The sequence below is a fragment of the Solanum stenotomum genome, chromosome 8, assembly GCF_019186545.1.
Source record: "Solanum stenotomum isolate F172 chromosome 8, ASM1918654v1, whole genome shotgun sequence".
In the NCBI taxonomy this organism is placed as follows: Eukaryota; Viridiplantae; Streptophyta; class Magnoliopsida; order Solanales; family Solanaceae; genus Solanum; species Solanum stenotomum.
The window spans coordinates 50428501-50455298 of record NC_064289.1 but is presented as its reverse complement, the minus strand read 5'-3'; the positions used below and the strand labels follow the sequence as shown (position 1 = coordinate 50455298).

The 26798-nt window shown below is 37.7% G+C and overlaps 1 pseudogene; it reads left to right on the top strand.

Moving 5' to 3' along the window:
* Window positions 1–17990: 17990 nt before the first annotated feature.
* Window positions 17991–20325, top strand: LOC125875248 (TMV resistance protein N-like; annotated as a pseudogene).
* The last annotated feature ends 6473 nt before the right edge of the window (window positions 20326–26798 follow it).

Here is a 26798-nt window from a genome sequence, read left to right as displayed (position 1 = left end):
AATCTAAATACCTGAAAAATCAAGGATTTACATCAGTTATTGGCATAAAATATTCATTTGAGGACACTAAATTTATTAAAATAAAGCCCTAAATGAGTCCAAAATGTGGACTCATCAACACCCCCAACTTAAACTTTTGCTTGTCCTCAAGTAAAACTCAAGTTCAGCAGTTCAAAAAAGATGTCTCAAATAGTGCTACACAAGGCTCAATCATGAATGCACACAAAAAGACTCAACTTACTCATGCAAGGATCAATTGTGCACTCAAATATTCAAGTTCAGACTCATCATTATCAAAGAATCTCAAGCTCACAATACTTGCTTCAAATGCAGCTTCAAGCTCAACAAAGGTGTTCAAATCCCCTCACAAAAAGGATGATTCCATATTCACACACAATGGTTCACAATTTAAAGCTCCGGAATCAAATGCAATGCTCACACTCATAAAGATGAACACAATGCATGATTTTACCCATAAGTTTGCCCTTATTTTCCATCCAACACTTGTTTCAGCTCACTCAAGATCAAAAAGGTCTTTTCAAGGCTTGTAATGGGGCTGAGTGCACGGGTATGGTCATTTAGGCTCAGTGGTTGTAATCCTCATGAAATGTGCTGTGAAAAACACTTTCTTTCCTTTTCTTTATCATTTTCCTTCGTGCTCACAAGTCACCCATTATTCATCTTCCATGGACTGTTGGATTCCCCATTTTCTTTTCACTTTCACAACTTTATTCCACAACTTTTTCGTTCTTTTTCTTTTTCATTCTTTTCTTCTTTTGCTCTCTTTTTTGTTATATATATATGGAGGGGTTCCATTCTTTTTCTCAAAACCATAGGTCAAAGGGGACTTTCTTGCACTTCTTGATTTACCTTCTTTTTTCACCACACCCCCAACTTAAGCTTTTGGCCTAAGTTGGCTATTCAAACTAATTCATGAGGATTATGGGTAATGGATAAAGAAAGGTCACAATTTCATCAAGTTTCTTCCAAGAAAAGGTCAAGGCTAAAAGAGGGTTCAAGCGAGGATCACACACTCACAAGGTAGGCCACAAAAGAGGTATAATGTCAAATTGTTTCACACTCTTCAAAGTTGCCTAAGATCATATCAAGAGATTGCATCACTTAGTAAACCGGACTAACGAGGCAAATTCTAGGTGTCATCATGCATGGTTCACGGTAAGCTCATCACACAAGGCATTTACACCAATGTCAAACAAGACTCCACACTTTCACTAGTGTGCAATGCTCATCACAAGAGACTCAATTTGATATTTGGCTAGTCACAACGAGATGCAAAGAGTTAACATATTGCCTATGCAACTTCATTTGGCCTCATCGTTACCGCACATTCATTTTGTTCGATTATGAGCACTATTCGAGTATAAAACACAATTTATAGCTCAAAACCCAAATATATACACAAAAATAGAGTCACAAAAGGTCACAAAAGGTCACAAAAGAGGGGCCTCACCCCATCACAAATAAAAATCATTTGTCCTTAAATGTAATCAAAATAATATCCAAAAATCAAAATAATGTAAGTCAAAGAGGGAAGTAAAGAAGGGATCCTGTCTACTCAGTCACTCCATTTGTCTGGACATCAGTGCCCGGTGCAACAATCTGGATATGGGTATCAGTGCCCAGAGTCACCTCAAAAGTAACAGTAGTTGCACTAAGGTCAACCAAAGAGGTCTGCAGAGCTGCATCTATCATGGCCTCCTCAGTCTCAGTAAGGGCCTCATATGAAACCTCCTCAGCAACCATGCATCTCCTCATCTGTCTCCGCCTCAAACTCAGGCTTAGCTAGCTCAAATAGCATATCGAGAATCTCCACCGTCCCAAAGATCATAGACATATTAGTGGAATTCAGCTGATCCATATCTCTCCTCAACTGAGCAATTGCAGCCTTTAAAGTCGTCACCTCCTCGGTGGCCCATTGACCACGCTCACACATCACTATCCTAGCCGCCAGGGCATCAATGGTAGCACTCAATAGTGTCACAACATCAGCCAGGGCAGTCTCAATCATGCCAGGAATAGAGGCCTCGAGTCTGGTAGCCTGACGATCAGCAGAGTGGGCAAGCTGCCCCATCCGGACTAATGAAGCTTGAGTGAGCAGAGTCTGAGAGACAGCAGCAGTAGGTCTAGGAGGCAGTGTAGCAGCAGAAGAACCTGGAGTGTTAGAAGGGATAGCAATAAGGGTACCTGAAGGCCCAGGGGTCGGAGTAGGCAAAGATGCCTTTGCAGGGAAGTGTCCACTGGCATTCCCTGCTTCTTTCTTTGTGGTATCAATGCTCCATAAGCAGCGTAGAACTCCCGGACCCAATTTGAGATATACGGGCCATAGGACTTTGTGAAGATCTTGAACTTATGAGACTTCATACATATCATAATCTCGGGGTACCTATCAATCACCCCATCTGTGGACAGGCGCTTCTCCTCAATAATTATTCTTAGCCCCTCAGTCTTTAATCTGTTCATAGACTTTGGGGGAAGACCCTGAACTGGTGGTGCAAGCACCACTACCTGTGCTGGAACTGGAGGAGAAGAAGTGGTGGGCTGAGGAATCCTGATCCTAGATGGATCATTCATCCTTTTTTATCGTAAACGTTGCTACAAGCTCATCATCATCAGAAGCTGCACTCTGGGGTTCCTGGTGCTCACTCTCACTCTCAGAAGTAGTAAGGTGAGTGGCGTAAATTCCTTCACTGTCAAAGCTGGTCTCTGGTGACACAAGTGCTTTGCCTTTACTCCTGCCTTTCCCACCAGTTGTGGGATGTTTGGTAGTTGTGCCCCTGGATGCAGCTGCATCTTCATTGAGTTTAATCCCCTTAGCCTGCTTTCGGGGTGGCATATTTCTCCCACTAACTTTTGGTATAGCTATGTATGTAAGACATTTAAGAAAGTTAGAATTAATTTAGTAAAACACAGAAGAAAACAGTTGCAGAAAACCCCGTCGAATTACTTTGGCGAGCTAGATCTGGCTCGTCGAAAGGATTGGCTCAAAATTTTCAGACAGATTTGGCACGTCGGTGATCTAAAGGCCTTTCGACGAATCATCGACATCCTTCGGCGAGAAAGGATTAGCCCGCCGAAAGTTACAGTATAATTTAAGCTACAAGGGTACAGACAAAGGGCGATAAAGAAGACTTTCGGTGAGTCGCCAAGTGCCTTCGGGGACCTCAAGCTTCTAGCCGAAAGTTACAGAGCCAAACAATAAGTAAAGCATGAAATTAAAGGCGAGATGAGGGATTTCGTCGAACCGCCGAGTGGTTCGGCGAGATGAGGGATTTCGTCGAACCGCCTAGTGGTTTGGCAAGCTCGACCCAACGTGCCTAATTTCAACCAAACTTCTCAAATTCGACCCCGCAACCCCCAAAAACAAAATCAAAGGATGCACAACTCAAATTAAAACAAGACCCATTACACATTATCTCGGGATACTCAGACTTCTCTGGTTTTGCCAAATTTGGCCATTTGACAACTTTTTCCCTTTAGGATGACGTCGCCCGCTCTATCATTGGGTAAATTTCATCATTTGGTACAACTACAGGTTATTTAGACTTCACCCGACTAGACCCAACAACATGCAAGCTCAACCCCACAAGATTTCATTCATTTTAAGGCACAAAATTACGGGAATCTAACATTAAAGGCATTACGGGCAAGATTATTGAATTAAAACAGGCAATCAAACATTCTAATCCTATTAGAGAGGCCCAGCACACGATAGTACAATAAGATCATTTGCAAAAGAGTACAGTTTCAATAAAAGTAAACTCGGGGATCGGAAAACCAACCTTTTAACACGAATAATAAAGACTGAAATGCTAGGCGACAAAGTAATCCCAATCCGAGCACAAATCAACGACTGAAATACTCTAAAAATGCAAAAATATAGAAACTAATGTGCGGGTGTGAGTTTGAGAAGATAAAAAGTGAGGGAAAGTGAAAGAGTTGGAAGTTTAAATCTTTGGCCTTTTAAAAATCGTCCAGTTCTCACCCATTCGGCGACGTTAGTTGTGCTCGCCGACCCACTTGGCGATACGCCGAGTGGTCACTTTCCTCGCCGAGATTTACAGGACCTCCAGTGAATGTGGGGGTCCAAACGACGGACTAGGTCACGATCGCCGACCATATCGGTGATTCGCCAAGTTGTTCCTGGGTTCACATAGTTTTACAGACTCCAATTTAAAATTGTCTTACGTCTAACTGCTGTCCAAGTCGAGCTCGCCGAACTTTTCGGCGATGCACCGACTGGACTTTGGGCTTGCCAACCTACACTTTTCACACACCCTCCACACTTTAACCTGCATAATCAATACACCATTATTTACTAAAACAAAAATAAAGCAATAAAGGGGTCTTGGGTTGCCTCCCAAGCAGTGCCTTAGTTAACGTCACGACACGACGCAAGTCCATACTCAAACCTTATTCTTGGGGTTGACCTTAATGTCACTAGGCAACCCCTCTTTATGCTGTAAGTAGAGACACGACAACACTTGGTTTATCTGGGCGTCTTGTAGCTGAATAATCATGGAATGGGAGGTTGTCATCTCATTAAGCATTAAGACATTCTCTTTTATCTCATTCAATACTCTATCTTGTTCTTCGATTTTGTGTAGAATATGTGAGAGGTCCTCTTCATTTTGTCCACCCTCTGGCTGCTTCATCTTTTGACACTCGTGAGGGGGAAGGTACTTGTCCTTCTTTTTGGACCTTGATTCCAACTCCATAACCTTCTTGGACAAGACATCCAGTTGAGCCAACAATACGGCCCATTTTTGGTCTTTTTCTGTCTCATTGTTGGCTTTAATCATGCCATCAAGGAGTTGGGCTAATACTTCATAGGGTTGTTGTATCAAACAACCTGCAAAAAGTTGATCAGCAACGCTTCTATTTTTGGAACCAAGACCTCTATAGAAGCATTCCAGTAGAAATTTATGTGGCATTCCATGAGGTGGGCACTGATGAAGTAATAAATCTCGGCCACATCTCATTGATAGGTCACTCCCCAATTGCTTGAACGTTAAAAAGGTTATACCTAAGATTCAAAAATCTCAAAAGGGGGTGGTCCATTTGGTCACCGTTCACACTCATTTTTCCTGTTTCAACACACAAGCACGCAAAACAAAACTAAAATTAAGTAAGTTCAGCTATGACTAACAAGAACAAAATTCAACTTAACTAAAGATTCTCAATTAACATCAATCCCCGGCAGCGGCGCCATTTTGATTTCACGTATCAGGACACTTCATCCAATACTAAGTGTCAATAATCGTGAGTAGTAATATAACCCAACTAAGTGAGTTGGGATCGTTCCCACATGGAGTGGTTTGAGAATCAAGAGTCAAGCATGAATATGTTCAAGTCAATCATAGGTAAAAACATTTACGAATAAAAGCATGGTTCAAGTTTGGGGTGACACAACTGTCAAATAACAAGGGGGTTTTGGTTGTAATTAACAACTACAACAATAAATAACACGAAAATAGCAAATATAGAGATGGGTTCTTGGGATGTGATTGGATTATGGGCTAAGGTAGGCAAATGGGTAATTGCAATTGATAGTAAATAGTTGTAAATCAGTGAAAAAGCTAGACTTTAGTGGGGGTAAACTTTCTGTCGAACAATTTACCCCGAATCAAATTGGTTTCTCTCGAACACCAATAAACAACAATTAAAAACTCTCTCGAGCTGAATGTGTGGAAAAGGGTTTAGGATTCACTCTCTCGAGCTGAACCAATGACAACCCAATACCCACAGACCATCAAATCAGTAATCTTGGTTTTAAAACCTCTCTCTCGAGCAAGCCAAAAACACGAAGGTAGAGTTATATTTGCAAATACAACCCTTTAGATTAAGCCATAATTACTGAATGAAATCACCTTTAAACATGATTTACACTATCAAATAACAATACCCAGCAGCTAAATCAACCCATAATCACACCCCAAGAATTGGGGTCTTAGTTAGACATAGTAAAAAGGTAGAAATCGTTACCCAATTGTGTTTTCATCAACTGGGTACGATTAATATTGTCTTTACAAAGATCTAAGATGAAGAATCTTCAACACCCACTTCCAATTTCTCGAAAATGGAAATCTTCAAATCTTCAAAGATAAGGAAAATATTGTCTCTAAACTCAGTTCTAAGCTTTCTACTAAAAAACATTATACCAAAAATAAAATATTGAAAATTGCATAAAAAAAACATAAAGATAGATACTAAACTAAATATTCAAAAGTGTATTTATAGTCGCCAAAAATGTGCTGCGACCATTCGGCGCAATAAGTCAGGATCGCCGATCCACTCGGCGATCCACCCTTTGGTCAGTTCCATCGCCTTTTTGCTTTGTCCTTCAGCAACTTCAAGCTTTGTAACTTTGGGCGATATGGTACTGCATTGCGGAACAGTTCGGCGACTTACTGACTACTCCTTTCTATCACCGACTTGATTTTCTCCTTCAGGGCTTGTCACACTGGAACATTAGGCGTGACCATGTCCGTTCGGTGACTCGTCCAATGGTTTAGGCGATCCTCGGGCCTTCTTTTCTTCGTTCTTTCAGCTGCCTTGTTCCTTTTTGCTCATTAGTGTCTGTGCTTTGTTCCTCAATCCAAATACCTGAAAATCAAGGATTTACATAAGTTATTGGCACAAGATATTCATTTGAGGACACTAAATCTATTAAAATAAAGCCCTAAATGAGTCCAAAATGTGGACTCATCACTAACTCATAGCCATTTTCTTAAACAATAACCATTTTCCATAATTAATTTAAACTATATTTATGGATTATAATTAACTACTAAATATTAGCTTAGTTATATAATTTTGCCTTTTAAAATAGTAGTTTAAGTTAAGGTTCGTGGATTTAGGTCAACATTCAATCCAAGTTATATTGGATGCAAAAATCTTAAGTAACTTGTAAAATTACCCGCGCCTCGCACGGTTATTTAATATCACGAAATTTGTAAAATAATACTTAAAATCTACCAACCATTAAAACTAAAACACTATATTATCTTACATACAAGATTACGTAGTAACGCATATTAATAATGTAAAGAAAAACAATAATTTATAATATCTTATCATTTACCCTTCAATCAATCATCTTTAATTTGATTTTACAATTTATCCTTTTGTTTCTAGGAATCGTTACTATTTGATATTTTGGGGAATCAAATGCACATCAATCTGAGATATACTTTTTTTAATAACTAAATAATCATTGGTGAAGGGATAAATAAATTTAAAAAAAATGAGAAAGTGAACAATTATTCTAATTTTAACGTGTAGAAAATTCAGCCCTACCTTTTGCTTTAAATATATCATTTTAAAGTTCCTCATTTAAATGTATCATAAGGAATTATTAAAATGGAAAATTAAAGGGAGAATGTATCGTATGGGACAACAATTCAACTTATTATATATACTTGAAAGGAAAAAATATTACACAAAACTATTCAGTTTGTTTAGGTGGTTTTAAAAATCAGCATACCAGAGTGATGCAGTTAAATTTGAAACTGCACTTCTATTTCAATCACAGTATCGAGAAACACATCTATTAGTTTAAGAAAACTATTTACAACTTGAAATAAACTTGAGAATCTATCTATACTTCATATTGAGTATGAACAATTAATTTATTGTCTAGTTATCTATGTCTTTGGGATCAAAAGAGGCTCTAGTCTAGTCATATTCCTCTATAGGTCATCTCACATAATATCCTTGAAAGTCATGTCAAAAGTTTATTAATTATTGTTTTCTCACTTCGCACATCAAGGTGCGATAAGGTTTTTAAGGTCTTTATGTCCTTACAATGGCATACCAAATTTGATTTCTTTACTTCAAGAGATGGTAGTATAGATCTTTAAGGAATGTTTTTACTGTACCTTCAACAGTTTCAGTAGATAAAACTTGTGTGGATACTCAATTAACGTGTGTTATTTAATATGTACTAACAAATACTTATATAAAAATAAATTTGCTGAAACATAAACGACAAATTTTAAAGCATGTACTCAAATATAGTAATTAATAACATAAGGATAAATTAATGACCGTAAAAACATATCAAGATCTATAACAATAGAATGAAACAGAAAGAAAAAATCTAGCCACTGAATGCACAGTGCCTCCTTAGAAAATTATTCTCCTCTAGTACCAAGGTTTAAGGGAATTGATCCTCTCAGGATAGAACAATTCTATTCACCAGTGTATTGATACAAAAGCAATGGTGTTAGTGAGTCACTCAACAGGAGCAAAGTACACGGATATTTAATTATGCAGAAGAAGAAAAAGTTTAGAATTTTCGTTGTTTTAAAATGAGAGAAAATCCCTCAATTTATGGACAACGAAGGGTAGTGTGAAGAAATGCTTAGTGTGCCTTATCAGGAAGGTCACAACTCTATGGAAAAGTTACAACCTTTCAGAAAGGTCATAACCTTTCATAAAAGTCACAACTTTTCATAAAAGTCGCAACTTTTCATAAGAGTCAAAACTTTTCATGAAAGTCGCAACTTTTCATAAAAGCCACAAGTTTTCATGAAAGTCGCAACTCTTCATATTTCATTCACACCTTTTAAAGTCCAACTATGTGTACTTAATATATCAATTAAAATATCTAATAAATTACATTGTCCTTCAATCTATATTGTACCACCCCTAGACAAAAAAAATTATTAACTCAAATCACCAAAGGTAAAGAAAGATTATGGAGAAACGGTAGAATAATGCATGCAACAATTCAAGTATATATATATATGTAACAACCGGTTTCCGTTGTTATGAAAAAGTCAACGAGGAAAGAATTGGGCCATAAAAACTTTTGGGCAGTGACTTGAAAATTCCTAGCCTAGTCCAGATTTAGACGAAATTTGAGTCAGGTGAGGTCTAGAGAAATATGGTAACGAATGAGAGATTTAATTATGAATTTGATCACATGATTTGATAGCCAAGACGTTATGGAGCCCGTATTGCCTTACGAAATCAAATTCAGAGAGAGTAGAACTCCCCAAAGAGATCTTAGCATGAACGGGTAGTTTTTGAACGTCAAGGATTGTAGGTGTGTTGTGAAATGGGAGTTTGGAACTAAAATTCCGACTCTCTGTCTTCGTGCAAACCGCCAGAGAGGGATTAATCTCGTCAGGACGAGGCCGTTGTGCCGGGATGGGGTCTGGCGTGTGGGCCAGTCGCGACTTAAATCGGGTAAAAACCCCAAAAATGTTATTTTTCAGAAACTTTCATTCTTGAGAGCTAAGAGACGACCTAGGGTAAGTTCTTGACAGTTTTCCACCTTTTCTAGCGTTAAAGGTAAGGTTTTTACTCCCCTAATCTGTTTTTCGATTAGTAGAACTTAGATTCTTGGGTAATTATCATTGGGGGAAGGTTTTGACCTGAATTTAATGGTGGAAAAATCCCTAAGTTGGGTGTTGGGATCTTGGGTTTGGCCTTGGGTTGATAATGTCGATTGTAATCCGGGTAATTAGGCCTCATTTATTGATCCCTGCTTAACTGATTATTTTTAGGCCACGAACAAGTGAAAAGAATTCAGATATGGAAGGCTCAAGAGTCTTAGGAGGATTCAAGCTTGGTTTCGAGGTAGGTAATGGTTTGATTTCATGTTTGTGTGATATATGTCGGAAATTGCTTCATTGTAATGCATGTATATAAATGAGGCACTATAGATCAAACCTAATGAAATGAGTACAAATGAGCAATTGAATGCCATGAGCCTAATACTTGATTGTATGATTATGAGTATGTACATTATGGGTGTGATTGTGATTGTGATTGTGGTTATGCTAATTGGATTAGGTGTCCCGTTCCGACACATACATTGGATCGGGTGTCACATTTCGACACATACCTTGGATCGGGTGTCACGTTTCGACACATATATTGGATCGGGTGCCACGTTTCAATACATATATTAGATCGGGTGTCACGTTCCGACACACTAGCAGTTTGGGTATGGGTTCCATGACAGGACCATTGTATTATCGTATTTACTTGTTATTGAGAATGTGATATTATACTTTGCTCCTGAAATGATAACTGATTTATATATTTTGTATATGCATGTTCAATGTGGTTTGATTACTTTTATATGTTTCGCTTACTGGAATAGCCGTGTGATCATACCTGTACATTGTGGTTGTGTACTGATACTGCATTTGCTCGTTCTTTGTTGAGTACAAGGCCTCTTCAGGGGGCTATGGATATACCTTAGCTAGGAGATCAGTGATCGAGATCGAATTCAAGGGTGAGCCAGTTCTATCAAGCTTTCATTAATCCTTCATTTTTGTTTAGTCCAATCTCTTCGTACTTAGACTAGAGTTTATATATTTCTTATGTTTGGTTGGGGTTGTACCCCTTTTTCTTAGACTTGTTGCACTTTAGATGTTTTGGTACAATGACTTTCAGTTCTAGGGGTTAACTTCTGCAATAGTTGTTAGTTATTTTGTTGAACTTTTGGAGTTTAAGGGAACTCCGTATTTCTTTAGTCATTTAAACCTGTTTTCGTATCTTTAAATGCTTAGTTTTTTGTTAAGGTTGCTTATTCTGGTTGTAGTAATGGTTCTCCCACCAGAGGGTTAGTGTGGGTGTCAATCACGACGGTCTAGGTTGTGAAGAAGTTGGTATCAGAGCTCTTGGTTCGTTGATCTCATTGTACCAAAATGAGTCTACTAGAGTCTTGCAAAATGTTACAGAGACTGTAGGACTTTAGGAAATCTATTTATTTCTACTCCTTTCATGCTATGACTTGGTTCCAATTGGTATCTGGCGATCCAAAATGGTATCTAATCTTCTTTCTTCTTCTGTCCGCAGATGGTTAACACACATTTCAACGGCGCCAGACCCGTAGCTCCTGTCAATAAACCAGTCGAGGACTCCGCAGTAAGAGGTCGTGGTCGAGGCTGGGGTGGAGGAAGAGCAAGGGGCAAAGGCCAAAGAAAGGTGGCACCCGCTAGGGGTAGAGCTCCAATTGAGAATGCTCCCAGAAATGTGGCTCCTCCTGCGCATCACGAGGAGGTAGAAGAGAATGTGGAAATTAAGGACAAAGAGGAGGTTGGACCAGAGGGGGATGCACATGCAGAGGCTACAGGTGTTCCTCCATTAGAACCAGTGTTAGCTCAACAGATTATGACTTTTCTAAAGGGATTGGTTGGTCCTAGAGTACTTCCCACAGTGCAAGCGACTCAACCTCCAGTCAATCACCCCATTATTTTTACTCTTCCTAGGGTGGGTGGAGCTCTAGGTACTGATGCCTTTTTCCGTCCCCTATTAGGTCCTATGATGACTGGTAATGACCATGAGATGCTGACTAAGTTTCTGAAACTAAAGTCACATGTGTTCCATGGTTCTGAGAGTGGGGACGTCTATGAGTTTATTTTGGACGTCTATGAGAGGCTTCACAAGTTAGGTATTGCACACCAACATGGGGTAGAGTTCATGACCTTCCAGCTTCAGGGTGAGGCTAAGCAGAAGTGGAGGGCCTATGTGGAATGCAAATCGTTAGGTTTACTCCCACTCACTTGGACGCGGTTTCATGCTCTATTTCTAGAAAAGTATGTGCCCCGGACTTTGAGAGACCACAAAAAGGATAAGTTAATGGCTTTGGAGTAGGGTGGTATGTATGTAGCTGCTTATGAGGCTAAGTTCCATGTTTTTTCTAGATATGCTACACAATTGGTGAATGCTGAGGAGGAGAGGATTCGTCTATTCGTCAAGGGATTGAACCCCTAATTACAGGTATTGTATGTTCACATGACTTCTGCAGGAAAAAGTTTTAATGAGGTGATAGAGTTTGTAAAGAAAGTAGAGGGGGTTCGACATGATGGGCAGGCCAAAGGTTTGGCTAAGAAGCCCAAGAGCACAAGTAACTTTCATGGTTCCTACTCCATAGGTTCATGTAGGCCGATGCTTGCAGCCTGGCCAATTTAGTCAGTCTTGCTCACTTTTAAATGTAGTGACTCAGGAACTCCACAACATAATTTTATCAAGGATAGCTAGGGAGTTGTGCCTTCGGCTAACGACAGGCTGTCTTTTGGTCGTAGTTGTTATAATTGTGAAGAACCCAGGCATATGAGGAGAGATTGTCCCCAACCGCGCATGTTTGACCCTGCGCAGTAGCATACTAGAATATTGGTACCCGCGGGCAACAGTAATAATGGTAGAGGACGTCCACAAGGTGGGCGATAAGGGAATCGGTGAGGATGTGGAGGTCGGGGAAATGGTAATCCAGGTAGAGGAGCAGTGCAGCCAGGCAAGAAGGTTGTCTGTCAAAATGACAGGGCTCAGTGTTATGCCTTTCTGGGCTAGAGCGAGGCTGAGTCGTTTGATGCAGTGATCATAGGTACTATTTTTGTATGTGACTGGATGTCTACTGTTTTGTTTGATCTGGGCTCTACCTATTCATATGTGTCAGTTCGGTTGGCCTTGGGATTTGATGCGGTTTGTGATGTACTTGATGCCCACATCCATGTTTCTACCCCAGCTGGAGAGTCTTTCATAGTCACCCATGTATATAGTGCTTGTCCTATTTTATTTATAGGTTTTCAGACTTCGGCTGATTTGGTTATTTTGGATATGACTGTCTTTTATATAATCTTAGGCATGACTTGGTTGTCCCCCTATTATGTTGTGCTTAATTTTAATACTAAGTTTGTGACTCTAGAGATCCCGAGTAGGGAAAAGTTAGAGTGGGAAGGGGTGTACAAGCCTAAGCCAACTAAGGTCATATCTTCTATTCGAGCTAGGAAACTGGTGGGGCAGGGATATTTGGCATTATTGGCTCATGTTCGGGATGTTGATGTTGAGTATCCCTCTATTGAGTCTATTCATGTAGTGTTTGAATTTAGGGAAGTGTTTCCTACCGATTTGTCTGGTATGCCTTCGGATAGAGATATAGATTTCTGCATTGATTTGGAACCAGGCACTTTCCCCATCTCCATTCCTCCCTATCGCATGGCTCCGATAGAATTGAGAGAGCTTTAAGCTCAAATCTAAGAGCTTCTTGATAAAGGTTTCATCCGTCCTAGTGCTTCCCCTTGGGGTGATCTTGTCTTGTTTGTTAAGAAGAAGGATGGTAGTATGAGGATGTGCATAGACTATTGACATTTGAATAGGGTCACCATTCGAAATAAGTATCTGTTGCCGCAGATTAATGACCTCTTTGACCAGTTGCAAGGTGCGTCGATTTTCTCTAAAATTGATCCAAGGTCTGGTTACCATCAATTAAATGTTAGGCTTGAGGATGTACCAAAAATGGCATTCAAGAACCACTATGGGCACTATGAGGTTCTAGTAATGTCGTTTGGGTTGACAAATGCGCCTGCAACTTTCATGAGTTTGATAAATGGTGTGTTCAAACCATTTCTAGATTCCTTTGTTATCATCTTTATAGATGACATATTGGTTTATTTGAAAAGTGAGGAAGAGCATGCTAACCGTCTTCGTATAGTTTTGGTGTCCTTGGGAGACAAAAGTTATATGCTAAATTTTCCAAGTGTGAGTTATGGTTGACTTCAATTGCCTTTTAATTTGGGGCATGTGTTTTCAAGGGAAGGGGTAATGGTAGATCCCGAAAAGATTGAAGTAGTCAGGAATTGGGTCCGACCTAGTTCTGTGACTGAAATTAGAAGTTTTGTTGGGCTCGCCTACTACTATCGCTGGTTTGTGAAGAATTTTGCTTCCATCGCCACGCATTTGACAAGGCTAACAAAAAATGAGGTACCTTTCGAGTGGACTGACAAATGTGAAGAGAGATTTCAAAAGCTTAAGACTCTTCTGACCATAACACCCATTTTGGCACTACCGGTGAAAGGTAAAGGCTTCATTGTTTATTGTGATGCTTCACATTCGGGCTTGGGTTTTGTGTTGATACATAATAAGAATGTTATAGCTTATGCATCGTGGCAGTTGAAGGTGCATGAGCAAAATTACCCAACGTATGATTTGGAGTTGGCAGTGGTACTATTTGCCCTTAAAATTTGGCGGGATTACCTTTAGGGTGTCAAGTGTGAGGTTTTTGCCGACCATCGTAGCCTATAACATGTATTCACTCAAAAGGACCTAGATCTGAGACAGTAAAGGTGGATGGAGTTACTTAAGGACTACAATTTCACCATCCAGTATCATCCGGGTAAGGCTAATGTGGTGGCAGACACATTAAGCCGAAAGGCGGTGAGTATGGGTAGTCTAGCTTGCTTGGGTGTATCCAAGCGACCTTTGGTGAATGAGATCCAGACTTTGGAGTCTAAGCTCATGCAATTGGGCATATCAGAGAAAGGTGGGGTGTTAGATAGCATTGAAGTTAGGCCCACTTTCATTGAGGAGATCAAGGCCAAACAGGTTAAGGATGAGAATTTGAATGAGCTTAGAAAGAAGACAGTGTCTGGCAAGGCACAAGNAGTTTTAAGGGAAGAATGTGTGTTCCCCGAGTGGATGACTTGGTTTAGAAAATTTTCACTGAATCTCATGGCTCGCGGTATTCCATTCATCCGGGTGTGACCAAGATGTATTGAGATTTCAAACGACTTTATTGGTGGTCTGGCATGAAGAAACACATAACAGAGTTTGTGGCTAAGTGCCAAAACTGTCAGCAAGTAAAGTATGAGCACTAAAGGCCTGAAAGTTTGCTTCAGCGAATGCCAATTTTGGAATGGAAGTGGGAAATGATAGCTATGGATTTTGTGGTTGGTCTTCCCAAGACCGTGGGGGAAGTTTGACTCCATTTGGGTAGTAGTTGATAGACTGACTAAGTTCGTCCACTTCATTCTAGTCATAGTGGATTATCATGTGCAACAGTTGTCTAAGGTGTATGTGAAGGAGATAGTGAGGATGCATGGACTGCCCCTTTCTATCATCTCGGACCAGTTGGGCACTCAACTCACTTTTAGCACAGCCTTCCATCTGCAAACGGATGGGAAGTCAGAATGGATTATTCAAGTGTTAGAGGACATGTTGAGGGCATGTGTGATTGACTTTGGAGGACATTGGGATAAGTTCCTACCTTTGTGTGAGTTCTCCTATAACAACAGCTACCGCTCCAGCAATGATATGGCACCGTTCGAGGCCCTTTATTGGAGGGGATGTAGATCACCCATAGGATGGTTTGAGGCTGGAGATGTGAAAACTTTGGGGGTTGATTTGGTGAAGGATGCTCAAGATAAGGTAAGAAGCATCCAAGCTAAGTTTCTAGCAGCCCAGAGTCAACAGAAGAAGTGTGTAGACCATAAGGTAAGAGACATGGCATTCCAGGCCGGTGAACAAGTTTTTCTTAAAGTGTCACCTGTAAAAGGGGTGATGAGATTTAGCAAGAAGGTCAAGCTTAGTCCTCGATACATTGGATCATTTGAGATTCTTGACTCTGTAGGGCCAGTGGCTTATAGGTTAGCCTTACCTCCTAGCTTATCTAGATTTCATCTAGTGTTTCATGTGTCCATGTTGAAGAATTATCATGGGGAAGGGGATTACATCATAAAATGGGACACAGTTTTGTTAGATAAAGACCTTTAATATGAGGAGGAACCGGTTGAAATTCTTGATCACAACATTCGAAAGTTGAGGACAAATGAGATAAAGTCCGTGAAAGTTCAATGAAAGTATCGTCCGATTGAGGAAGCTACTTGGGAAACCGAGAAGGACATGCGAGAAAAGTATCCCCAGTTTTTCAACAATCCAGGTACTACTCTACCCTTACTTTAGCCACTTTTTCCTAGTTTATCACTCAGGGATGACTGATGGATAAATTGTTATCTATTGTAACGACCGGTTTCCATCGTTATGGAAAAGCCAATGGGGAAAGAATTGGGTCAGAAAAACTTTTGGGTAGTGACTTGGGAATTCCTTGCCTAGTCCAGATTTGGATGAAATATGAGTTAGTGAGGTCTAGGGAAATCTGGTAACGAATGAGAGATTTAATTATGAATTTGATCATATGAGTGGATAGCCAAGACGTTAAGGAGATCGTAAGGCTTTACAGAATCTAATTCGGGCGAGTAGAACTCCCGAAACTGTTCATAGTGTGAGCGAGTAGTTTTTTAACGTCAAAGGTTGGATATGTGTTGTGTAATAGGAGTTTGGAACTCAAATTCCGACTCTTTGTCTCCGTGCAAGCCTCTAGGGCGAGATTAATCCCACCAGGGTGAGGCCGCTATGGTCGGATGGGGTCCGTCGTAACAGGCCAATCGTGACTTAAATCAGGTAAACACCCCAAAAATGTTATCTTTCTGAAACTTTCATTCTTGAGAGCTAAGAGACGACCTAAAGGTAAGGTTTTTACTCCCCTAATCCATTTTTCAATCCGTAGAAGTTAGATTCTTGGGTAATTATGATTGGGGAAGGATTTTGACCTGAAGTTAATGGTGGAAAAATCCTTAAGTTGGGTATTGGGATCTTGGGTTTGGCCTAGGGTTGATAATGTCTATTGTAATCCTGGTAATTAGGTCTTGTTTATTGATCCTTGCTTAACTGATTGTTTTAAAACCACGAACAAGCGAAAAGAATCTAGAAAAGGAATGCTCAAGAGTCTTAGGAGGATTCAAGCTTGGTTTCGAGGTAGGTGATAGTTTGATTTCATGTTTGTGTGATATATGTTGAAAATTTATTCATTGTAATGCATGCATGTATGCGAATGAGGCACTATAGATCAAACCTAATGAAATGAGTACGAATGAACAATTGCATGCCCTGAGCCTAATACTTGATTGTATGATTATGAGTACATACATTATGGGTATGATTGTGATTGTGGTTGTGCTTATTGGATCAGGTGTCACGCTCTGACACATATATTTGATCGGGTGTCACGTTCTGACACATACTTTGGATCGGGTGTCACGTTCCGACACATATATTAGATCGGGTGTCATGTTCCGACACATATCGGGTGTCACGTTCCGACACACTAACAGTTTGGGTATGGGTTCCATGAGAGGACCATTGTATTGTTGTATTTACTTGTTATTGAGAATGTGGAATTGTACATTGCTCCTGAAATGATAACTGATTTATATATTCTGCATATGCGTGTTTATTGTGTTGTGATTACTTGTATATGTTTCGCTTACTGGAATAGTTGTGTGATACTACCAGTACATTGTGGTTGTGTACTGATACTGCACTTGCTCGTTCTTTGTTGAGTACAGGGCATCTTTAGGCTGCTACGGATAGACCTCGGCTAGGAGATCAGTGATCGAGATCGGAATCAAGGGTGAGTCGGTTCTTTCATGCTGCCATGAATCCTTCATTTTTGTTTAGTCCATTCTCTTCGGACTCAGACTAGTGTTTAGATATTTCTTATGTTTGGTTGGGGTTGTCCCACTTTTTCTTAGACTTGTTGCACTTTAGATGTTTTGGTACAATGACTTTCAGTTCTACGGGTAATTAACTTCTGCAATAGTTGTTAGTTGTTTTGTTGAACTTCCGGAGTTTATGGGAACTCCATATTTTTTAATCATTTAAATCTACTTCCGTATCTTAAATGCTTAGTTTTTGATTAAGTTTGAAAATAAATAAATTTAAATGTAATTATAATTTGTGGTAGTGTCACGTAGGCGAGCCTATAATTTTTTTTTTTATATATGATGATATATAAATCTGATTAAATTCCTTCTGCTTAAAAAAAGAGAGAGAGAAACAAATTGTTGGATGAAGGCTTTTCAACCTCCGTGTGGGGTCTTTTCCTTTGACAGAAATAAAGAGAGGAAAAAGACAGCAATGACTCCATGTTCATCTCTTTTCTGCCAAAGGAAAAAGTCTTCTTCCAACAAAATATCTCTATATTTTTTTTCTGATTATTTTATTGATATTTTTACTTGGGTATCTCTTTTCATAAATTTTCAACTATTTCTATTCAATGAATGAAAGCCTAGCTACCACATTTAATGTTACAGCATATACCAGCTCAATAATTCATTTGTAGAAACTTCTCTTAGTTAAAGTCACAACCACTATCTATTCGCACACTTTTTATCTAATTACTTCTCAATTTTCAACAAATTAACTGAAATCATGGCATCTTCTTCTGCGAGTTCTTCACACTACTCTCCTCAATGGAAGTATGTTGTGTTTGTAAGTTTTAGAGGTGAAGATACTCGTAAAAAATTTACGAGTCACTTGTTTAAAGGTTTGAATAACAGGGGAATATTCACTTTTCAAGATGATAAAAGGCTAGAGTATGGTGATTCGATCCCAAAAGAACTCATGAAAGCTATCAAAGATTCTAAAGTTGCCCTTATTGTATTCACAAAGAATTATGCTACATCGAGGTGGTGCTTAGATGAACTAGTGAAGATCATGGAATGCAAGGACAAAAATGGACAAATAGTCATACCGATCTTCTATGATGTGGATCCATCACATGTTCAAAACAAAAGGGAGAGTTTTGCAGAAGCATTTACCCAACACGAATTGAAGTATAAGGATGATTGTGAGGGGATGCAGAAGGTGCAAGGATGCAGGACTGCCTTAACTGCAGCCTCAAATCTAAAAGGACATGATATCCGTGGCGGGTGAGTTAAAAGCACATAATTACTTTTAATGAAAAAAGAATGAAACTGCATATACAATCTAATTTCATTGATTATCATATAGACGTAAGAAATGTTTTTATATATTTTTTCCGGAAAAGAGAGTGATTGTAGATTATATATGTTTCTATCAGTAAGAAGGCATAGTCCTATCATACTTAAATTAATATTTCCTATTTAATACTCTCCTGAATATTAACAATGTGAAATACTTTCTCAAATTTCCCACAATTAATCTTTTTATATTTATGTAGGATTGAATCTGAGAATATTCAGTAGATCATCGACCACATCTCCAAATTATACAAGAGTGCTTATTTTTTATTTTCTTCGCAAGCTGTGGGAATATATACTCATTTAGAGAAAGTAGAGTCCTTACTTGAGAAAGAAATGGATGATGTTCGGATTGTTGGGATATGGGGAATGGGCGGAATCGGCAAAACGACAATAGCAACAACCATCTTTCATATATATAATCTATCTGGTCAATTTGAAGCTGCTTGTATTGTTGATGACGTTAAAGAATATGCAAAAAAAAATGGATTATGTTTTTTACAAAATATCCTTTTTTCTGAACTATTAGGAGAAGAAGATAATTACGTCAAGAGTAATTAAGCATGTGGGGAAAGTCATGATTCCAAGCAGACTTTGTTCTAAGAAAGTCCTAATTGTGCTTGATGACATAGATCATAGTGATCATTTGGAGTATTTATCAGGTGATGTTTGTTGGTTTGGTAATGGCACCAGAGTTATTGTAACAACTAGAAATAGAGATCTAATAAAGAATGATAATGCAACATATGATGTGTCTACGCTACCTGATCATGAAGCTATGCAATTGTTCTATCAATATGCTTTCAAAAAAGAAGCTCCAAATGAGCTTTTTACGAATCTCTCCTTGGAGGTGGTAAATCATGCTAAAGGCTTCCTTTAGCCCTCAAGGTGTGGGGTTCTTTATTGTATAACAAAGACCTAAGTCGGTGGGAAGAACTGTAGTCAAAATTAAAAAAACCTCTAATTTAGAAATAGTTGAAAAGCTCAAAATAAGTTATGATGGGCTGGATCCCGAAGAGCAAAACATATTTCTAGATATGTCATGTTTCTTCCGGGGATATAGAAAAAATAAAGTCATGCGAATCCTTGAGAGCTGTGATTTTGAAGCAGAATACGGATTGGATGTCCTAATTGACAAATCTCTTGTGTTCATCTCTGAAACTGATACGATAGAAATGCATGACTTGATGCAAGATATGGGTAGATATGTGGTAAAATTGCAAAAAGATTAGGGTGAACCTAGTAGACTATGGAATGCTAAAGATTTGAACGAAGTGATGGTCAACAATACGGTAAGTAGGATAAACAATGCAATGATATTCAATTTCTTATTTTCATATTCCAAGACTTATAGGGCAGTCAATTCCAATTAATTGTTCCTCTTGCTTCCTAGTATTCTTGTTGACTTATAATCTTTTTACCAGGGGACCATGGCAATGGAAGTAATCTGGTTTACTTATTTTGAACAAATATACTTAAACAAAGAGGCAGTGGAAAATATGAAAAAGCTTAGAATATTATACCTAGATGATGGTAGGCCGCACCGCTTGGCTTCACCCCCCTCTGATATTGATTCGAAACACATTCCCAACGGCTCCATTGAGTGCTTGTCCAACAACTTGCGGTGGGTTTTCTGGAAGCACTATCCTTGGGAGTCATTATCAGAAAATTTTAAACCTCAAAGGCTTGTTCATCAATCTCAGTCGGAGTTTGTTGCATGATTTATGGACAAAAATACTTGCTATTTTGACTTTTCCTAGAATTATGATGTTTGTGTTTAAGCGACATAAGATATTAGTTCCATAAACTCAAATTAAAGTTAGACGCATTCTTGATATATATATATATATATATATAAAAGATGTTTAATGAGTAAAATTCAATATAAATTCATCCTTAGTGTTAATTGATACTAAATGATGAAACATAAAAAGTTTGGCAACATCTAACAGTTAATTAATATTTAATGGGATTTTATTAAGTTACATAACTATGATTAATCTTTAAATTGCTTATATTCATCATAAATGTGAAAAGTTCTTGCATGTTATTAATCAATATATCATTCTTATTAATAGTGCAAACTAAATGCATGCTGGCAAGCAATGTGTTAAAGAAAAAACTCAGCTTGCAATAAAATGATTTTATTTAAAAGTTAACCAATAAATTGACCATATTCATCTTCAAATGTTTTTTTATTTATTAATAATATGTTATTAACTGGTCAACTTTGTAACTTATGAATGAATATCATCACTTTATGACTCGTTAGCTTGCAGTTAAGTTAGGAAGTAAAAAGGTTGTGAAAACATTTTAATTAATTAATAGTTAACTTCTGTATTAGATATTTTAAACCATTATTCAAGAAAATGGTTCTAAATGTAAATTGAAATACCATTTTAGCGCTAACCTTATTCAAATATATAAGTTTCGCACATTGCTTCTAAATTTAACACTTTTTTTAGGCAAATTTACCACTAGACAGTGTCTAGCAGTCTTTTATTAAACATAAAAAATATCAATAGGGACAATTACAAGAAAGTGGGGCTTGGCCTTACCTTACTAATCCTAATGAAGTACCTAACTTCAGCTACCTAACAATCAAGAAGAAAATAAGAGCTAGAGATAACTAAGTATTTTCTAATCATCACAGAGTTTTTAATACACTACATGATGATATTACAAATGAGGATGCTTAAATAATGTAAAAATATATCAATCAAGAAGAAAGTTGAGTTACCAGCCTCAAACTTTCTATTACAAAAGCATGACTTAAAAAAGATTGATTGCCCATCACAATTAACTTGAAGTATATTTATCTTATCTTCTTCTTCAAATTAAACCTATCCAACAACACCTGGTGTTTCATACCTTCTTTATGGATTTATTGGATCTAGTTGAACCTATTGATACTGTCAAATGGTTTTGCTTCCACTTCTTTGTTGCCTAGGTGATATATCCCATTCCCTAACCACTCTATCAAAACATATGTACAGCATATTGTCTTCCTCATCTTCATCCAGAGAATCCTCACCCAAATTCACTCCATCTTCATCAAGAGAATCCTCACCCGAATCAATTGTATTTGACACTAAGGCCCTTGACACATTCTTCTTTGCAAGCACATATTTAGGCACAAATACGGGAGCTTCTGGACTTAATTAGCTATTCAAAGCAGGTGGTGAGACTTGTTTTTCTTGGATCAAATCGTTGTCATTATCTGTTAACCTTGCGTTCAAGTAGTCTTCAATAAAGCAGCAAAGCTATTCGAACATAATAGGTCTCTTGAGGCATTACTAGTATCTTGCCTCTTCTCACTGTCATGAAAATTCCCAATCGGACCCTTTTCACTACATGGAGAATTATTTTGACTAGTCGGGGAAAGGATCCGACTACTTGTTGATTTTTTGTGTGCAACCAGTGTCCAGTTTTGAGTTGGATTCTCATTTTCAACTTGCAAAACATGCTGCCCAGAATTTTCAGCATCTTCAACATCAGATGTATCCATTAGTTTTTGTCCTGAATCCATTAATTTTTGCCCTGAACCAACTTGCGGTGCATCAACCCCAACTCTTGGTGTTCCCTCTGCCTTTTTAGTTGCATTAGACATAAAATTCAACCTAACTTCTTTTGATTGCATCTCATTAGTAGCAGCATGTTGGTTATTGCAATCACCTTTGTTTTCAGTAGTTGTTTGAACACCAATATTGCTTGTATCAACATCCATTGAGTCTACACAATTTTTCTCAGAAGTGGAAGCAACCAATTGTCGATCTAAAGAAGCATCTTTACTTTGATCGACATCTACCGTCTTTCTTTTTTCATTTAATATTTCTCTCGCATCGCCTTGATACTTTTCACTATCAGTAGTACCTTTTAAAGCAACTTCAATGGTATCATCAATTTGTTTGTTATTTTGATTTCTTTTAGGGATCAAACGACAACTATCTTCATCATGACCTTGGTGCTTACAATAATTGCAATACAAAGGTATATTATCATATACAATCTCCTGAAAAACCTCGATTAACTTAACAGATTTTTCATCCACAAACTGCAACCTTATACGAATTGGAAGCTTTTCCATTAGATTAAGGATAACCTTGACCCTAGTCGTGCTAGGTTTTGACTTGATTTGAGTAGCTTTATCTGTAGCTATTGGTTTTCCAACTGTTGATGCTATAGATAACAGAGACTTCTTTGTAAACAAATCTGGAGATAAGTTCGGTAAAGAAATCCAAACCACAGCTAACGTTGTTTCCTCTTTAGGGTTATATCCAATGGACCATGGAAAAACCCTACATTGGTGCTCTTCTCCATTGTAGAGAAGATAATTAACTGAGCTAGATAAAGCTAGTACATAATCTTCATATTGATCAAACCTCAACAAAATTTGTCTTGGAGCAAGTAAGTCAATTAAACAATTGCGCTTGGTACCAAGATGTTTCGGTAAAATTGACTTTAATACCTTCAAATCTGGCGCACCATGGGATAATTTAACCACCACTGCTTGATGTAATCCCTCTTTGATCATAAAGTCTTGCCTTTCCTCCATTGAAAACATGATAGTAGGTTCTCCATGAATTATTTCGATTGATTTTACGATTGTTTTTTAGTTAATTAGGGCAGATTGTTTAGGATTTATAGTATTGGAATTGAAAAGGGTGGCGTATGTGGTGGTTTGGGGTGGTGGTGCGGGCTGCACAGCCTCGAAAGGAGGCCGTCCAGTGGCCGTAGCAGCCATGATAGCTGCGCAGCTGCTGCCTTTGTAGGAGCCGCCAGAAACCCTTAACCTAAAGGTAGAAAACTAGAAATTAGGAGGTCGTTTCGTTTTTCTTGTTTTATATTACACTACTTTTTTAAAAAAATTGAAAATATTTTCTCTTGGGCTACATTCCTCCTTGTGAGTCTTAGGTTGAGAGTCACATCTTTCTTAAATACATGTTTGACAGGGGGGAAGTAGAATATAAATTATAAATTTGGTCGACTCAATAACTTTGATTATAATTTTGTATTTTTTTCAAGAAATATGTTGAATATTCATAATTATTAATTTAGAACCCAATAATTCAAATGGAATAAAATTTCGAACTCATAAACTTCGAATTCTAGTTTCGCTTCTGCAGATTTTGGAACTACATTACTTGGGCTAAACTTTTTCATTTTACAAAAGAAAAAGCTACTTAATTGACATACATACATACATACCATATATACTAATCTAACATATACTTTCATATTATCCCACTATTTAATAATTTTGTACCTTATTTCCCTAAAATGGAGACCTTAACTATATACCCACTTAATTCTCTACATAATTTATGTCTATACTCCAAATCAACCCCCTCTCTCTCCTAATTTTCCCCTCCCACATTTCGTCACCATTCTTTCTCCTTTTTCTCCCTTACACAATCTTCTTATGTTAATCTTACCTCCGTTATTGCACTTACATAGCTCGCGAATGACCATAACTTCGATTTTATCGATGGAGAATCTAAATCAATTTATGAATATTTAGAGAAATATAATCCTCTCCAACGAACATAGCTCCTATTCTTTCATCCACATTATCTTCTCTCTTGCTAGTATGTATTCAGAGATGCTTGTTATAGGTGGTTTCCCTATGTGGGAGAGAGCGGGAAATCGCTTGATGTAAGATGGCCATCTATTTGGGTCAGAATTGATTTAGAAATTCATATTAATTTGTTAATAATTTATTAGTACTTATAAAAACCCAGCTCCATCATTATTGTCACGATCCAAATCTTCGTGAGTAGCACCCACACTAAACCACTTGGTAGGAGAACCAACTACTAACCCAACACATCATTACTAGAAGTAGTTCATCATATAAAACTAAGAAAATAGTTTAGAATAACTAAAGAATTGAGTCCCCTTAAGCTCAAGTTAAAAATCGAAACATTTATGCAGAAATAAATTCCTAAAAACTGAAAGTCGTGGGACCAAAACTCTAATTTAATCAATGTTCAATAATGGGACGAAACCCCAAAAACTTAGGAAACATAAGTAATAGTCTAAATGTCTTTGCCCAAAAAGATGGACAAGAAAAGAAAGAGGAATTCATAGTAGCCTAGAAGAGTAGCACACCCTTTGATTCGATAAGGTCAAGCTTACTTCAACTGAGTTCTCACATCAGCAGCCTGAATATGTCCATTACTCAACAAGGAAAAAGCAAGTGTAGTATCACTAGACAAATCACAGTGTACTGCTATGATCACACAACTAGTTCACGCTTTGAATGTAAACAACTAACCACAATACAATAAACATAGTCCAACACATAGCATTAATAATCACCAATACATAGACTTCAGTCACAATATCATCAAATGAACCAATACCTAGATGCATGTCCCACATGATTCCAAGAACAATAATACAAAAAAATAGGAGGTTTTGGAACTTTTTCTGTATAAAATTCTGACTTACCCCGCTATAGCAATCCGACCCGCTATAATGCCCCCGATATAGTGCTTGCATATGCTTGTTATAGCGGAAACAACCCACTATAGCGGATTGCACGAAGCACTGATACTCGAAAACCTCTGAAAAGTAGATTTTTCACAGCATACCTTTTTCCCTTGGCATATTCCCAAATTATCCCCTTCAAACCAAGATCGATTTCGATAGTTCTACTCACCTGAATTGACTCTGTGTAGCCCTACGGGTTTCTTAATGTCTTGGATATAATAAAATATCAACCAAGCTTAAACATTACACCCCACCCATCCCCGGATGGCGCTAGATCTCACCTATCCAAATTTCCGTCTAAGGATGACTTGGCCTAAAATTTGAAGTCACTATCTAGAAAGTTTTATGACGTGATTTATTTCCCCATTGGCTTAGTCATAACGCCCGAATCAGGTTATTACAATTATACTTTCAAATCTCCCCAATGATCATAACTTTTGTTGCATCGGTGCGAAAATCTAAGTAGGCGTTTGGCCATGCGATACCATATCACGATATGGTATCGTGAGATGGAATCAGCATTTGGACATGTGATTTTACGCTGATTCCATCTCATGATTCCATATCATGAGAGGTGATGCCATATTCTCCAAAAACCATGATATGGAATTACATGGTGATTCCATATCATGATTTGAGATATTTTAATACAATAATTGATCCATTAGTTTATATTTTGTTAAAACAACCCCACATTTATATCTACTAACCATTTGTTTCATATATAAATAAAATTTATAATCACATCATTACTTTTTAAAATTTATTATTCTCACCGACATAAAATTTATTATTCTCACCAACATATAGTCACTTTAACTCACATCTCACGATTGTGAAACTTTTCAACATTCACTTGAAACAATTAACCAGCATGTTAAAATAGTTGCCGAGGCAATTAGTAAGATAGCACCAACATTTATACAACCAAAAAATATGACTGGTGTACATTCCAAAATTCGACATAATACTCGATTATGGCCTTGGTTTAAGGTAAAATTTCAATCACATTAATAAATTTATTTTATGGACTTAATAAGTGCACATTTATATTTTATGTGTAAGTTATTAGTATTTAGTTACATATTTCCGCCACATGGTAACTTTAAATTACATCCTTAGAATAAATATTATTTATTTACACAAAACTGTCTCATTTACGTCACATACGCTTTTAGTAATTCTTTATAAAATGTTTTTTGGTAGATAAATATTATGGTGTTGATGCTGGTTTCCGAAACACAAAAAGATTTTTAGTTCCATACAAAGGACTACGCTATCATTTGCAAGATTATCGAGGAAGTGAAAGAGAGCCTCAAAATGCCAAAGAACTATTTAATTATAGGCATTCATCTCTAAGCAATGTGATTGAACGGACTTTTGGAGCTTGGAAAAATAGATTTAGAATATTGAAACAAGGCATGAACCTTATGATATTGATACACAAGTGAAAATTGGCATAGCTTGTGCAGTGTTACATAATTATTTGCGAAAATACCAAAGTAGTGATGAAATATTTATGGTCTATGAACATGAAGATATAGTTGCGGAGGATATTGACCAACAAATGGCTCAAAGTAACAATGTTGGTTCGTCTTCTCGGTCACATGATCGAGAAATGCAAGTTCAACGTGAGGAAATTGTTTGTACTATGTGGGAGGATTATATTAAAGACTAGTACACTACAATTTATGTTCAATTTTTTTT